This window comes from Molossus molossus, unplaced genomic scaffold, assembly GCF_014108415.1.
Source record: "Molossus molossus isolate mMolMol1 unplaced genomic scaffold, mMolMol1.p scaffold_m16_p_4, whole genome shotgun sequence".
Taxonomy (NCBI): Eukaryota; Metazoa; Chordata; class Mammalia; order Chiroptera; family Molossidae; genus Molossus; species Molossus molossus.
In genome coordinates this window covers 89,391,807-89,408,166 of record NW_023425377.1, presented here as the reverse complement: position 1 = coordinate 89,408,166, position 16,360 = coordinate 89,391,807, and the positions used below count along the sequence as shown (strand labels likewise).

General features: G+C 35.3%; 1 protein-coding gene and 1 pseudogene across 1 annotated transcript in view; one reads left to right on the top strand and one right to left on the bottom strand.

Annotated features, from left to right (window-relative positions):
• GALNTL6 (polypeptide N-acetylgalactosaminyltransferase like 6) overlaps positions 1–16,360 on the top strand; it is a 1,114,860-nt gene that overhangs the window by 153,740 nt on the left and 944,760 nt on the right. The window lies entirely within an intron of this gene.
• LOC118615266 lies at positions 15,170–15,721 on the bottom strand (annotated as a pseudogene).

Genomic DNA, 16,360 nt, shown 5'->3' with positions numbered 1-16,360 from the left:
ACTAAACTTGACAAATAATGTGTGCTGGAAATTTTAAGACAAATATGACAGCAAATGTCAGAAAGACACCAATTAAGCAGTTTCTGTTCAACATGCACTGGATGTCTTATCCTATGCAATGCAAGAATAAAAAGGAGTAAGAGATGTAAGAATTGCAGAGGAAGCAGCACTTATATTTTTATTTGCCAACCCTATGATTATCTGTGCAGAAAACCTAAAAGTTTCCCTTTGTACTCATAAAAATAAGAGAACTCAACAATGTTATTCTGTATAAGAGTCATGTGCAAAATGAATAAACTTTCCAAAGAGCAACAAAGGAGAATTAAGATATGTAGTAGAAAGATTTATTTCATGACAAAGTAACAAAAACAATAGATATTCATAGACATTTATGAAAAGATGTGCAAGAACTACGTAAATTACTGAAATAATTTAAAAGAATACCTCCAAAAAAGTGTTGTATAATGAGAAGATGTTGAAGTAAAATGGCCAATTTTCCAAAATTTCCCTATTTCTAAAAATAATCCCAAATCCCACTGTTCAATACAGTGCCAACCAAATTCTTATCAGTATTTTTTTCTTTTATGATATTTTTCAGAGCGATTGTAAATGTCATAAACAGAGTAAGTACACAAAATAGTCAAGACAAATCTGAGAAACAGAAGACATGACTCAACCTATAAAAAGATTCTTTCTAGAGCTATCCTAATTAAGAGGGTAAAGCATTAGTGTAAAAATAAGCTAAAATAGCCCAGCTGGTGTGGCTCAGTGGTTGAGTGTCGAGCCATGCACCAGGAGGTCGCTGGTTTGATTCTGGGTCAGGGCATATGACTAGGTTGTGGGCTAAATCCCCAGTGGGGGGGCATGCAGGAGGTGGCCCATCAGTGTTCTCTCTCCTCGATGTTTCTATTTCTCTCTCCAGCTTACTTCCTTTCTCTCTAAAATCAATAAAGAAAAAAATTTAAATAAATATAAAAAAATAATAAGCTAAAATAAATAAATAGTCAGTGGGTCATCATGTAAAAGCCTAGGGGAAGACCAAGAAAGAGATGAAGAATTAGAATGTGAAAGGATTGGCATCAGTGTCTAGTGATTTATAATCTACTTCTGGACCAAAACTTGACTTTGACCTCTTTTTTTCTTTTTCATTGATATTCACATTTGAGTAAAACTTTTTACTATAATTTATATTTTAAAGAATATTTAAGGGTATAAGAAATTAAAAACCAAGAAAATAATAGTTCAATCTTGTATCAATAAATAACTATGTAATTGGCAAGGGAAAAGTCCTATTCACAAAAATAAACATTCAAGTGTAAATTCTATGATACATAATTTGTATATGTACACTTAAAATGTACATACTTTTTAAAATTCTAACCCAAAGATATGTACATGGATTTTTTAAAGAAAGAGAAAAGAACATCCATGTGAGAGAGAAACATTGATAACTTGGCTCTGACAGGCAGCTCTGACCAGTCAGGGATTATACCCACAACAGGGAATTAAACCTGTGACCTTTCTGGGCGGACTGACAGAGCCACACCGGGTCAGGGTGAATTGTATATCATTTTATTAACCAATGTCATCCCAATAAAATTAATTTTTTAAAAAGCAATTTTAAGTTTTTGAATAAAGATACTGATTAAAATATATTTAAAAGGATAAAAACCACATTTGTTATCAATTAGTCTAAGGCTACCTCTCCCATAGCCGAGGAAGTGTGAAAAATCAACAATTATGACAAAGTATTTTTCTTTAGTAGGAAAGTATTGTGGTTTTTCCATTATAGCTTTTGGATCAGATATTACTGGCTCTGAAAGCAAATTTAATTCTCATTACAATTCATGACTTGGATATCTATCTAATGGAAAGCAGTGAATTGGCTGCCAATTAAATTGATGCTATTTCAATCTGCATGCATGTTCCTGAAATAATCCTAAAAAGCCTCAATTCAACTTGCTAACAAAAGAACCTGATCCATAATGTTGGCTTTTAAAAATTATTATTTGTTCTACATTGTGCTCCCTAATCCTGAATAGATTTTTTTTTACTTGGCATAGATTAAGATTTGCTCAGTCCCAAATTACAGAGGATATTCAGTTAATTATCTTCATGTTATCCATGGAATATGTCCTGATAGAAATGAAAGTCACTTTCCTTTAAAGTCCCAACTCAGTAAACTTCTTAGGGGACCAGTGCAGAACAGATAACTGTACGTATATTTGAATGCATAGGCTTGTAATCATCTTTCCCCTTTTAGAAGAACCTCTTATTCTATTTTAGGGCTGGTGCAATTGATAGCTGTTAAAGGGAGAAGTAGAATTCTGATTTAGTGTGTAATGCAGATGTGTGCTGCTTATAAGGTATTACAGTGTTTTGTTTTGTTTTTAAAAAACAACTCCCCCCACCAAAAAAAAAAACACAATACCTTGCTAAAAGTAACCGTTTCCTAAGGGAGTTTACATTGTTTTTTCCTTGAGGAAATCCTTTTTTTTTAGAAACTTAGAAGTATATCATTTAAGCCTAGCTGATGTGGCACAGTGGTTGATCATTGACCCATACACCACCAAGAGGTTGCCGGTCAGGGCACATGCCCAGGTTGTGGGCCAAATCCCCATCGAGGGGCATGCAGGAGGTAGCCAATCGATGTTCTTTCTCATTGATGTTTCTCTCTCTCTCTCCCCCTTCCTCTCTCTCTAAAAGCAATAAAAAAAATTAAGTATATAATTTAGTAGCCTAAAGTTTCATAGAGTACTTGTTGAAATTCATTTATGTAAATGTAAATAAACTTTTCTAATAGATTGTGTTGGCAAAGAGCTGTGTTTTCTGGAGTGTTTAAAAAAAAATGATAGGAGACTAGCTGTCCTAACTAATGCCTTCAGTCACTCATTTTTCATTTTCATCTACTTCCAGACATGCCTTTGTCCTTCCATGCCTGTTCCAAATGACTTAGTCATTTCTTTGCTGTTTTGTATTGTTCTGACCCATATAGAGTTTCTTAAAATTCCAGAGCTCCTCTAAACCCTCCTTAAAATAATAATAGTGTCGTCGTTGTTTTTTTTCTCCACCAACCCCACCAAACACAGATGATTTGTTAGCTCAAGAAGCATAATTAACTTTAGACTGTAGGACTTAAACTTTGGAATGGGTAAATACATATGCGATGATGAGAGTCAAAGTAGGTATATATGAAAGAAGAATAGCTACATGTGGTGTGAGAACATGGAAAGCAAAGATCTCCCAATATCTAAAGCTTTATCATGTAATAAAGTGATTACCTATTCTGTGGATCAGGAGATGGTATTAGAATATGTTGGCATCACTGGAAGCAAAACTTTTAGTTCAACAGTTTGAAAAACTTCCAAACAAAACTGTCTTTATTTATTTATTTATTTATTTATTTTTTTATTTATATTTTTATCAATTAATTTTTGTTACAGATGTTTCTCCTTTTTTTCCCCCACTGATTCCCCCCTCCCCCTCCCTCCCTGCCCCTTCCCCAGATTGTTGTCCATGTCCACTGTTCATGCATACATGCGTGTAAGTTCTGTGGTTCATCCCTCCCCCACCTCCCCACTTTTTAGGGGATTGTCAGTCTGTACCCCGCTTCCGCGTCTCTGGGACTATCCCATTCCTCAAACTGTTATGTTCATTATATTCCACAAATAAGTGAGATCATATGAAATTTGTCTTTCTCTGTTTGGCTTGTTTCACTTAGGATGATACTTTCAAGGTCCCTCCATGTAGTCTCAAAGGATAAGAGATCTCCATTGTGTATATGTACCACAGCTTTTTGATCCATTCGTCTACTGATGGACACTTGGGCTGTTTCCAGATCTTAGCGATTGTAAATAGTGCTGCTACAAAGATGGGGGTACATATATTCTTTCTGATTGGTGTTTTATGCTTCTTAGGGTATATTCCTAGAAGTGGGATCACTGGGTCAAATGGAAGATCAATTTTTAATTTTTGAGGTGACACTATATTGTTTTCCATAGTGACTGCACCAGTCTGCATTCCCACCAAAACTGTCTTAAATAGAACAAATGGGTGAAGTACATGGCAACCGTGTAATGCTACAGAATCACTAAGCACTGTGAAATGCAAATTGTTGTCCATGGGTAACTAAGAAGCACAGGAATAACTCGATAATAGATTAATCTTATCCAAGCAGATTTTGTCTTATGTAGTTAGATGGTTTATTGAGAATTCATTTGGGGTTGATAGAAAAATGAATTTAAGGAAGAGGTCAGGAAAATAGGAAAGATTATTTGGACCAGAAATGTATATGTGAGTAGTATCCATGTAGGGAGGAGAGCTAATATTATAAAAGAGAAAAGTGAATGGGCACTTACAAAATGTTAGAAGACAGAAAGTGAAGTGAAGAGAAGATGGAAAATTTGGGGAAATATATATATATGTATATATATATATGTATATATATATATAATTTATATATATACATATATATCATTTATATATAATTATATATGTTATTTATATATAATTATATTATATAAGTATGTACTATTACATATAAATGATTTAATACCTGTATAATTATATATAAAACAATAAGAAAAAAGGAAACTAAAAACATACCATTAAATAAATAAAAATATTGTTACAATAGATGAGAAAATTGTATAATTTAAGCTTCATGAAATGTTGGAACTGAGGTTGGGGGTGACCAGATCAAGAAGGAGAAAGAAACCATTCCTTTGTCCCTTTATGCTGCTATTGCATTGAACTCTCCCATAGACTGAACAGAAGATGAAAAGTGTTCTGCTCCTTTATTTATCTCAATAGGTTAAAGATGTATGATGATTGGAATTACTTGTATAATCAGCATAGGATAGTAGTGTGTTCCTACTGTAACACACAAGTGCAACACTTCGGGGCTTTCAAATTACACCCAGACTGATGGAGTGGCCACTCAAACATCACTGGGTGCTGGAACAGAGAGCTCTGAATGGTCTTAGTGACAAGTAAAGGAGCCAACCTGGAAATTACAAAAATCATGTCAAATTCGTTTAAAACTCATTGGCCATAAAAATACTTCAGTGGCTGTTTATCTCTGAGCAGTGAGGGTCCTGTCCATTCACTGGCTAGAGTAAGACTGCATCTTAGTATATTGGACAGTCCACAAGCACATTTCATAAAGCTTATTACTGTTTTACTTTATTGCTATTTTAACATAAAAAGGAGGAAAAGGAGGCTGAAATATCTAAATTAGTAATGAACATGATTAATTCACAACCAAAGGATTCAGGAGTGGAGGGAGAGGCAAAATATACAGGTGGAAGCCAATACATTAGATTTAGAATTAGAATTAAAGTGAAAAAAATTGCAATAGAGGAAAATAGCACCAGCAATGAAACTGAAAATATACTTGAAAAAAATGTTTCCAAAGTAACCTAATTCATCTAAAAATTTGGCAACCTAAGTAGTCATTTAGTTAACAGTTATAAATGGCTACAATGGCATAAAAATAATTCCACTCTCCAGAAAATTCAAAGATTAACAAAATTAAAAGTCTAAGAAAATGCTTTTTCCAAACTAGTAAAATTTTAGAAAATGATAATGCCTATTTTCATCAAGGGTAAGGCAAACTACTCTTCTTATATGCACTGATAGGAATGTAATCAGGAAAAATTGTGGATCATCTTGTTTCTCAGGATCAAAGTTTATATGATTGAAGGAAGTATGACAGAATATCAACTGAGAAGAGAGGCAGCCTAGAACTGAGGTCAGATCATAACATTTGCTCCCTCTGGATGGAATTTTTTCAACATAAACATGTAAATATTTATTCATTTTAATCTGGCATTTTCACTCCCAGGAATTAAAAACAAGGCTAATTAGGTTCAATGCAGTATTGTTCCTTTTACCCCAAAGAGAAGAAAACCTAAAATAGGTTATTCTGAAGAGAATTCGTCACATAAACTATCGATATATCCCTATAACATAATGATGTGTGATATGTTTAATGTTCTGACATGGAAAAATAATATTCATCAACATGTGGCTAATGTCAGTGGAAAAAGAGCATGTTCAGTCTCTCATTTTCAGAAAGAATCTATTAGCGTATGAGTGGAGAAATACAGGAACATACAGATTTTAGAGTGGTTTCCTTTGGCAGGTGCAATTATAAAGGGGTTTCAGGTATTATTTATTTTAAATGGTTTAATATTAAATAACACTCCATTAGTCTTACAGTGAAAAAAAAAGTGAAGATAGAAAAATGGATGCTGATAAACTCATTTAAAGTAGAAAGATACCAGTTTAGAAAAGCTATGTATCAAGTCCTACACATTCTATTTTCTCAGGTATCTTTAATAATGTTGGAAAGATTCATAATGTAGCACTTATGACCATAAGTTTTTCTTACAGGGGGACAAAAACCCTAATACAACCAATAAAGGCATATTACCTGCAATTGGGGCATGAAATTTTTATTTTCTATTAAGATTCATTTCATATGGGTCCTTTAAATAGCCTCCTACAAGCTCATTCCTGCTGTCACCCTGCCTGGATTGCTTACATAAACCGAAAATTAACAGCCCATATACTTGAATCAGTACTTTTAACATTAAGTGGGTGCTTCTCTGTAACAGTAATATACGTCTTTTTTAGGAACTATAAAGATATTTATCATTTAATGGTATGCTTTATTTGGCATATGGAAAATTCTGTAAAGTAGAAGCAATTTCTAAATACATACCTTATTATCTGATGTGCATTTCACAAACAGGAGACCCATTCTCAGAGTTTGAAGCTGAGCAATAACAATTGTGTTTGGTCTTGATCTACTTTACTTCGTGTCAGTGTGATATTTCATGGGCCATTGTTCTGCAAACCAGACTCCTAACCTATTTAGGATCTAAGTTATGTTTGTGCCTTCACTGAACTACTGCAATATGTTTGTAAGTTTACCTAGTGGATATACTAAAATTATAATTAAAAACAAGACAGTGTGTGTACAAGCAAAGAATGTTGAGATATTATTGCTCCTGTTAGTATTATTAACAATGTTTTATTATTATTATTATTATTATTATTATTACTAGTTTATTCTTCAATGTAATAGTAGCATTGTGTTTAATGAACACTGGATACATTTCTCTGGAATGATTACTAGTGTGGTTTATACAACTACAACTTGATTTAGAAATATATCCCTGGTTAGACAGAAGCATAATAAGTGTCATTCCTTGCTGGCTCTAAATAACTCCAGTTCTTTGGCTATCCAAGGATAGTATGGGCAAGGGCAACTGAAACAAATTTGTATCTATCTACAGATTACTCTTTATTAGCTCAGCAAAAGGGGAGAATGAATGGATCTCTTGTTGTTCATTTAAGTGTGTCCTTTGGAAAACATATTTGAACGTATGTGCAAATGACTTCCTGGGAATCTACAGCCCCGCAGAGGGAACTGCACTCTGATGACTTGATTCAGGAGGACCTGAAGAGGAAGCAGCTTCCCTAGGTCCCTACTTCCCTGCTTCACCCTGTTATGGTAATCTCATCTCTACAGTTTGTTTAACATAGCAAATATAAATAAGAGAAATAGATTTTCTTTCGAGAGGAATGAAAACATTAGCCTAAATCAGCATCTTAAGGAAAGAGCACAGAAGGGAAAGAGGCAGAGAGAGAGAGAGAGACCTTAGAGACAATTTTCTAGGCTCTTAGTTCTAGGTAGGAACTTCAGTGAGAAAAAGTTAGAAAAATGTTTCCATAATGACATTACCTCCCACAGGTGTTGAATCAAAATCAGTGTTCTTATTGTTTTATAGGAGGCTGGAATTATGTTACTATCTCATTAAGTGTGTTTGGTTGAGGAGGAAGTAAAGAGGCTGGCCACATTCTACTGTCAGGGGGGTTCTCTTCCCATCGCACTTCAACCTCACGCGAGAGAGTAAATGAAGGTCTTGCACATTCTGTCTGTGACTGAACAACAGAAAACAAAAAAAAAGTGAATATTGAAAATGTTAAGCTTCAGTGGTTATTGGCCATATGGTCATAACTTCAATTGTGGCTTAGCTACATTTAGAAATAAGTGTGATTTAGTTGGTGTAACCAACAAGACATGTGTGTATGTATGTACAGATAGATAGATAAATAGATCATAGGTAGATGATGGATAGATACGTTTATTGAGAAAGAAAGAGATTTATTTTTGAGGAATTAGTTCTCACAATTGTAGAGGCTGGCAAAATCAAGGTGCTGGCAAAGTTGGATTTCTCTGAAATCTTTCTCCTCGGCTTGCAGACATCCACTTGCTGCCTCTTTACATGGCCGTCCCCCTATGCACACGTGTCCCTGAGTCTCTCCTTGTGTTCTAATCCTCTTATAAGAATGCCGGTTGGATTGGATCAGTGCCCCCACTGGTGGCCTCATTTTAAGGTAATTACCCTTTTAAAAATCCTGTCTCCAAATACAGCCACATTCTGAGATCCTGGATGTTAGGAATTCAAACTATGAATTTGGGGTAGGGGAAAGACAATTTGTCTCCTAACATTCTGGTAGTAAAATTATGTTTCTCTATTTTAAGTTATTGTTAAAATATTCTTCAATAATGAATTATTTGGAGGCAATGCTGGAAACATGTGATCGAAACATGTATATCTGCCAGAACCACAAGTTAGAAAAACAAATGCAGAAATAGACAAACAAAGGTCTTCCAAACTTGCACACATTCACAAAACTGGAAGAGTGGTTGTCAGGGAGGTTTGGGGTTTGGTTTAATCCACTGGCCCAGGCTCCGACTCTCAGTGACCCTATTGATCTGATCTGCCCTATGTTGTGTGCCGCCTCTGTCCTAGATCTGCCTCTTCAAACATCTCAGCTACAGCAGCACACTTTCAAATGGTAATGTTCAGAGGAAAAAGCAAGGGTTAGAGCGTCCGCCAATGAGTCAATGAGTAGCGGGTTTGATTCTGGCCTCGGTTGCGGTTCATCCTTGGCCCTGGTGGGGGGTTGTGTGGGAGGCAACCAGTCGATATGTCCCTCTCACGTCAATGTTTCTCTCTCTCTGTCCCTTTTTCTCCTTCTCTCTTCCTCCCACTCTATATGAAGATAAATGGAAAAATATCCTCGGGTGAGGATTAAAACAAAAACAAAAACAAAACAAAAAAGAGGAAATCTGTCTCAGAAAGCTTTAGAAAATGTCTGGGATCATATTTGTCTGATTTAGGTCATATTCCCATTCATGAAGCAACCCTCATGTCCATCAGTAAATTTAAGTAGATTCCTCCATTATTTACTGGGCAAATAAATGAGGAATTCATTCGTGATCAGCTCCAAGATCCAACCACAGTCAATTCCCCAAAGTAAAACGTAGTGTTAGCGAGGTGGAATAGATTTGGAGGATAAACCACAATGGCCCCTATAATTACCTGTGAAAAGAAAATGTAACTCACAGTCTATATTTGAGCACAAGATTTAAATGAAGAATATTTTGCACAGAGAGAATTGCAGTTCTCTGCAAATGTGTGCTATTTCTGGAGAACTTGAAAAGACTGATATTGAAGGGCTAATATTTGTTCTGCTGTCCATATTAAATTATGGTCCAGTGACTATAATGGCATTAAACCACATGAAAATAAGTCAGTTAAATATCAGCTCCCTGTCCATGGAGTGTTTGTTCCTTGACAATAGTGTTGCATTTTAACTGAGAGCAATGAGAGTTTAATTGCATTTCCAGTGTCTTGAAAATATCGAAAACATTCAGCCTCTGCTACCTTTATAAATCAAGAAGCCCTTACTCCAGTTTCTGGCAACATACATATTAGTTTTGTTTTTACTTTACAGATTTTTACATGTCTGATAAAAACATAACAAATTCTCAGAAACCTGAAAATTATTTAGAAACAGTATTTAGGTCCTCTTTAATTATGCCATGAACTGTTTATTATTTTGGTAAGAGTGTTTTGTAGTTTGAAGCAAAAGTTACAGCTCTTAATTTTCCATTTGAAGATATCCTCAAAGGTCTCCAATTAGTAATATACCTTAACATTGAAATTCTTAATATGTAATATGTTTGTATTTTCATCACAGTATAAACAACCTGCTTATTTGTTTATGGAATGTGATGAGAAAGAAAAAGGTTTCTTTGGGAATTATTTACTTGTGATAGCCCTGCACCTATGAGCATCAGTATCTACAGAATGTAAATGTTTAGAGCAATGACTGTTGATGATGGTGGGGGAAAGAACAGAAAACAGTAACCAAGAAGAAATTCCAGTATTCAGTGACTGACCCTGAACTTTAGAGTTCAATATATTCATTGTAGAATCATAGAATGGGGAAACAATGTTGTTGTACTTTTAATTATGTATAAGAGAGAGATCTATTTGAACAATCATGACTAATTAAATCTGGAAATATGGAAAATGAGTTATTCTTGGTCAAAATCTTTACTGCACATTGATTATACAAAGGAACAGACTCACCATAAGCCTCACATTAGGTTAAAAAAAAAATGTGCTGTGCTTCTACCTACCCGATTACTGTGACTTCTGACTCCCATTTAGACTCTTGTTGCCCAGCTCCCCAGCTGCCCTGCTGGAGAATCATGGATGACTAGACGGTCAGCTGTTTTGCCACCTCCTCCTATTCCCACTGACCCAGAAGAAATGTAAGCAGAGTTGTACGGTTGGCATGGTTTCAATTTTTGTTTTTTTCTCTTCTTTGTATTCACAAATTTGTGTCCTTCTCAAGGAACTCTTAGTACTATCATTCTTGCGCCTTTGTGTTGTGTTGGTCAACTCCAGATATCCAGATCTTTCCAGTCTTCATTTTCCCCTATGCCACCCAACCACCCACTTCTCTCCTTCCATCTCAATTTTTTTATTTCTTCTTCTGAAATCCACATTCCAAAAAAAATTCAATATACTCTCAGCCTCTTCACTAAACAACCCCCGAACATTTTTGCTTACCCCAAATTTGGCAAATCCCTGAAGGCAGATCTCCAAGGTTTTCTTTTAAGCATAGAATGTTCATTTCCCCTCACCCCTCTCCTCTGTCACCTTTCTGCTACCTGAGTTCTGCAAGCACTGCTCTCGATGTGTCCTCATTGGTAAGTAATAGGTTTCACCCTCTGGTCCCCTGAGCTGGACTTAAAATTCCAACGTCTCCTTTGACCTTCCTGTGAGGTTTAAATGCTCTTAGCCCATAGAAAATTATACTCTTTTTGACTCTCTGGGGTACTTAGTGTTCTTCAGTATATGTGAACACATCATATACTTTTGAGTAAATCTGGTATATATTTATGCCTATGGTTTCAGATCACACAACAACTCATAGAGATTTCCATCTATTATGTCAATATGGTTCTAGAGTATATTTAAACTACTGATAAAACTAACACATTAAATTCTTACAATCAAAAGTAAATAATATATATGAATAGATGTACTGTATTAATAAATTAATAAAAAGAAACCAGATGTTATATTGATTAAAATTAAAATCTTCATCAAGGGTTGAGAGAGACAGGCCTACTTTTCTGAAGGCTGGCCTGGTCTCTAGCAGTTTTCATCTCTGTTATTTATGGCTCTTAGTGTGGGTTTTCCTAAGAGAGAAAATTGATATAAAGATTTGTTACAAGTGTTTAATTTCAGATGTTATATCCAGAAAGCATTGTGAGTGAGTAAAGAATTAAGACAGGAGAGGAAGGGAAGCCAATACAGGGTATGTTAGTGTGTGAGTTGCCACTATGTGTAACTCAAGACAGTCCTGTGGGAGAACCTCAAGGATTGTATAACACATCTCACATCGTCTTACCAAAAAGTGAGAATCTGGGATGTTTATCGATTTATTTTCATTCTAAGTTAAGAGTTGCCCATGTTGCATCAATTCCCCTGACTTATGCTGTAGGCCAAGCATCACCACCTCCAACTCCCTGCAGCTCCAGAATGTGTGGAAGCTAAGAAAAGTGGGAAGGTCCTTGTATGTGAGTGAAACGTCTACAGATGAACTCCAGGATAAAATGAGAGGATGAGAACAGAGCATTGACAGTTTCTGTTATTGTAAGCTATAATATGTTATAGTAAGAAAAAATCCACAAAGATCTGATGGTTTATTTCTAAACACATCTAAAATAGGTTGGAACGGAGCTCTGCTCTTCATAGTCAATAAGAGATGCTGACAAATGGAGGAGCTGACATCTTATAGCTTCATTTCCTGGAACTTATGATCTTCTCTATTGCGTAGCTTGGCAGAAAAGCTGGGAAGTTGGGCAGGAGAATTTTATTACCTCCACTTGAAAGTGTCACCCACACAGAGCAAAATACCATCCAGAACTAGTTACATATCCCTGCTTTACCTCCAGAAGGTTGGGGGTGGTTGGGGAGCAAATGACATACCAGTAAGCATTACTACTGTCTTTTATGTGTCATCATTCTGATCATTACTAGAAATACTATCAGTCAGTCTAGTGGCAGTAATGGTGCATAATCATGATTGTAGTCATTGTAATATTTGGTGTCATAGGAAAGCTGCTCAACAAATGAAATCCAGCTATCTGGAAACCTTCCAAAAAGATGTCATTTTAATAAATATAAGAATTTGGCATGAAGAAGAAAAAATGTTATCACCAAAATGATATCCAATTAGAATTCAGTGAATGTAAAATAGAAGAAATCCTATCTCAAAATAATTTTTAAACATATGTTTATTTTTTAATTACTATTGACATTCAATATTATTTATATCAGTTTCAAGTCTAAAGCATAGTGTTAGACATTTATATAATTTACAAAGTTATCCCCCTGATGAGTCTAGTAGCCAATTAGCACCATACATAATTATTATTCAACCCCTGGACTATAGTAGTGACTATATGACCCTATGCTATACACTACATTCCCATGACTATTTTGTAAATACCATTTGTACTTCTCAATCCCTTCACCTTTTTTTTACCCAGACTCCTCAATCCCTCTTTCATTTGGCAACCATCAGTTTGTTCTCTGTATCTATGAGTCTGTTTCTGGGTTTGTTTGTTTGCTTGTTTACTTTGTTTTTTTATATTCCACATATAAGTGAGATTATATGGTATTTGTCTTTGTCTGACTTATTTCATTTTGCATAATACCCACTATGTCCATCCATGTTGTTGCAAATGATAAGATTTCATTCTTTTCTATGACTGAGAATAGTCCATTGTATGTATACACCATGTCTTCTTTATCCATTTGTCTGTTGAAGGACACTTAGGTTGCTTCCATATCTTAGCTATTGTAAATAATGCTGCAATGAACATAAGGGTGCATTATCTTTTGGAATTAATATTTTGGACTTCTTCAGACATATACCCAGAAGTAGAATTGCTGGGTCATAAAATAGTTTTATTTTTTTAAAATATGTTTTCTTTATTTATTTTAGAGAGAGGGAAGGAGAGGGAGAGAGATAGAAACATCGATGACAGAAAACATCGATTGGCCGCCTCCTGCATGCCCCCCCATTGGGGATTGGGCCCACACCTGGGCATGTGCCCTGACTGAGAATCAATTGAGAAACCTCTTGGTGCATGAGTTGACACCCCACCAATGAGCCACACTGGCCGGGTGAAGAGTTCTACTTTAATTTTTTTGAGGAACCTCCATATTCTTTTCCATAGTGGCTGAACCATGTTATAATCTCATCAACAATGCATGAGGGTTCCCTTTGCTCCACATCCTCACCAATACTTGTTGTTTGTTGATTTTATTTCAAAATAATTTAACCACTACTTTTGGTACTGAAAAATTCAGAGTAGATTAAGGATCAGGATAGCTTGATACAGGAATATAAGTCATCATTAATACCTAACGTTTAGTTCTGTCTTCTGGGTGGCCTCCTTCTCAGATACTTAGACAGTTTATTTTTCATGATGGAATTAAGGGAGGATGCATTCAAAATAAAGATATGAGAGAGGACACGCATTTTAGTCTCTACTTGACTGATTTTGTTTTAAGACAGCGTTTGCTTTCTAGACCTACACACTTCTTGCTTAGACTCTTTCTCTAGTGGACACTTTTTACTTCCTGGAAAAGTGTTTGGCTCACAGAACTATACAAAGAAAACTTCATCATAAATTATTCACTGAAATTCCACAAATAGACCTTCTTATATTATCAAGAGGGTAGGGGGTTAAAAATTAGTCAATAATTTGTAATGCTTATTATATCCAAGTTCTACCAGGTATTATACAAGGTGGAACAATGTAGACAATGGCTGTTTGTATATAAAATATTACAATAATTAATAAATAATAATACAAGAATAAACTGTTTCAGGCATCAACAATTGTAAACCTACTTTTGCTCCATCCTATATTCCACTAATCTTTTTCCCTAGAGTCTCATTCAAAACTACCATTTCTTCTGTTCAAATCCAGTTAGAAAAATAAGTATTCTCCCAGTGTCTCAGAAAAACTTTCAATGATCCTGATTGAGTCATGGGTCCATCCCTAAAATAATCCCTCAGAAAATGTCATGCTTGAATTGACCTCCGATCTAGATAGCACTCCTAAAAGCAGATGATATCAGTTACTGGCTCTTCAGTGATAAATCTGGGGGGCAAAAATAATAGATCCCTTCTCATGAACTTATACTATAAACTAGGCAGTGAAGGAAGAAATCAAGGGTCTTGTTAGGCTAGAGGTAACAGAATTAAAGATGTCTTAAAATCTGTATCATTTTGGCTAGTCCATCAGTTGTTTTCTTGGGCAATAAAAGTATTAGAAGAAGGCAAGAAGAAGGCAACATAATAACAGGGTTATTTCTCCCCTGTATCTTCAAAGATTCCCTTGTTCCTTGTTCCATCCACATCTTCTGGTTTTCTGGTGATTTTAACCAACGTTCACTTTGTATTTGGATTAATAACATTGTTTGAATAGAGAATACAAATGATTTTGCACTTTTTTTTAGTTATTTGAAAACTCTCTGGACTGATTAATATTTGAAATTATTAGCATAATTGAATGTGTGAGTGTGTGTGTATATGTGTGTGTGTGTGTGTGTGTATCAATGTTTTTATTTCTTCAGGACATTCTATATCTAGATTTCTAGGATCTTCTAAAGAGGGAAATAAAAAACATCACACAATTATTTTATTTATTTATTTATTTATTTATTTATTTATTTATTTTACTTTTATTAGTCTTTATTTTATGCTGAATTTACTCCTGGGCCATAAGTTTTTGTTTCTTCAGTTTCTTCTGGAATATCTTTTCCTTCTGTGTAACCTCCTCTTCTGGTTTAGGAACAATCTGCTCTTTCTTAGGATCATCTCAATGTGGCAGGGAGAGCTCATTTGTGGGTTAATCCACCCATGAGCTCTGTAAATTCAACGCCGCATCTTGGGAGCTTTGTTTACCTGGATGTGCTCAATAACCAGAGAATCTACATCTAAACCCTTAAATTCAGCATTGCTCTCTCCATTTTTAAGCATGTGCAGCAAAAACTCAGCACTCTTTTTGGGCCACTGACCCTGTGTCCAATCCCACTGTTTCGCCTGGGCACACCTACCAACCCCATCATTGTAACGAGGAAAAGGCACACAATAGCTTCTGTAAAGTGACATCCATCAGATACTTGGTGGCTTTTCGCATATGCATACCTTTGATGGCCTGGGCAGTTTCCCGAGTGTCCTTAAAGTGAATACAAAGATTTTAACTTCTTGACTTGCATGATTTTGTGGGGTTTTCTGGGTCAATTGAACAGCGAACCATTTTCAGAGGTCACCTCTGGCCGCTTTTGGGAAAAGCCACACAATTATTTTAAATAAGCTTCAGCCGAGCCAGTGTGGCTCAGTGGTTGAGCGTCAACCTATAGACCAAAATGTTGCCAGTTTGATTCCTGGTCAGAGCACATGCTCAGGTTGTGGGCCCGATCCCCAGCGGGGGGCATGCAGGAGGTGGCCAATTGATGTTCTCTCTCATTGATGTTTCTATCTCTCTCTCCCTTTCTCTGTCTCTAAAAATCCTTAAAGAAAGAAAATAAAAAAAAGAAATAAACCTCAAAGTAAAGTTATAATAGAATGATAATTTAGATTCTTATTATATTACAAAATGTTTGTCCATTTCATGTTTGCTATAAGTCATAATGTGATCTCTCATATCTTCCTCTTAATTATATTCTCTTCTGGTAGTATTCATACATTTTTAATATTCTCTCAGTTTTAGTCAAGGACAGTTTTATTTCTTAAGCTTTCATATATTTAAAAGCTATCAGTGTCACCAAAATTATACTCACTCAATCTTTAATCCTATTTTCTATGTCAGATAATTATTTAAGACTTTACAGTTGATTGCTTTTATTTCATCCCCCACTTTGAAAGATGAATTCAGTTCTAAAATGAATACATATGT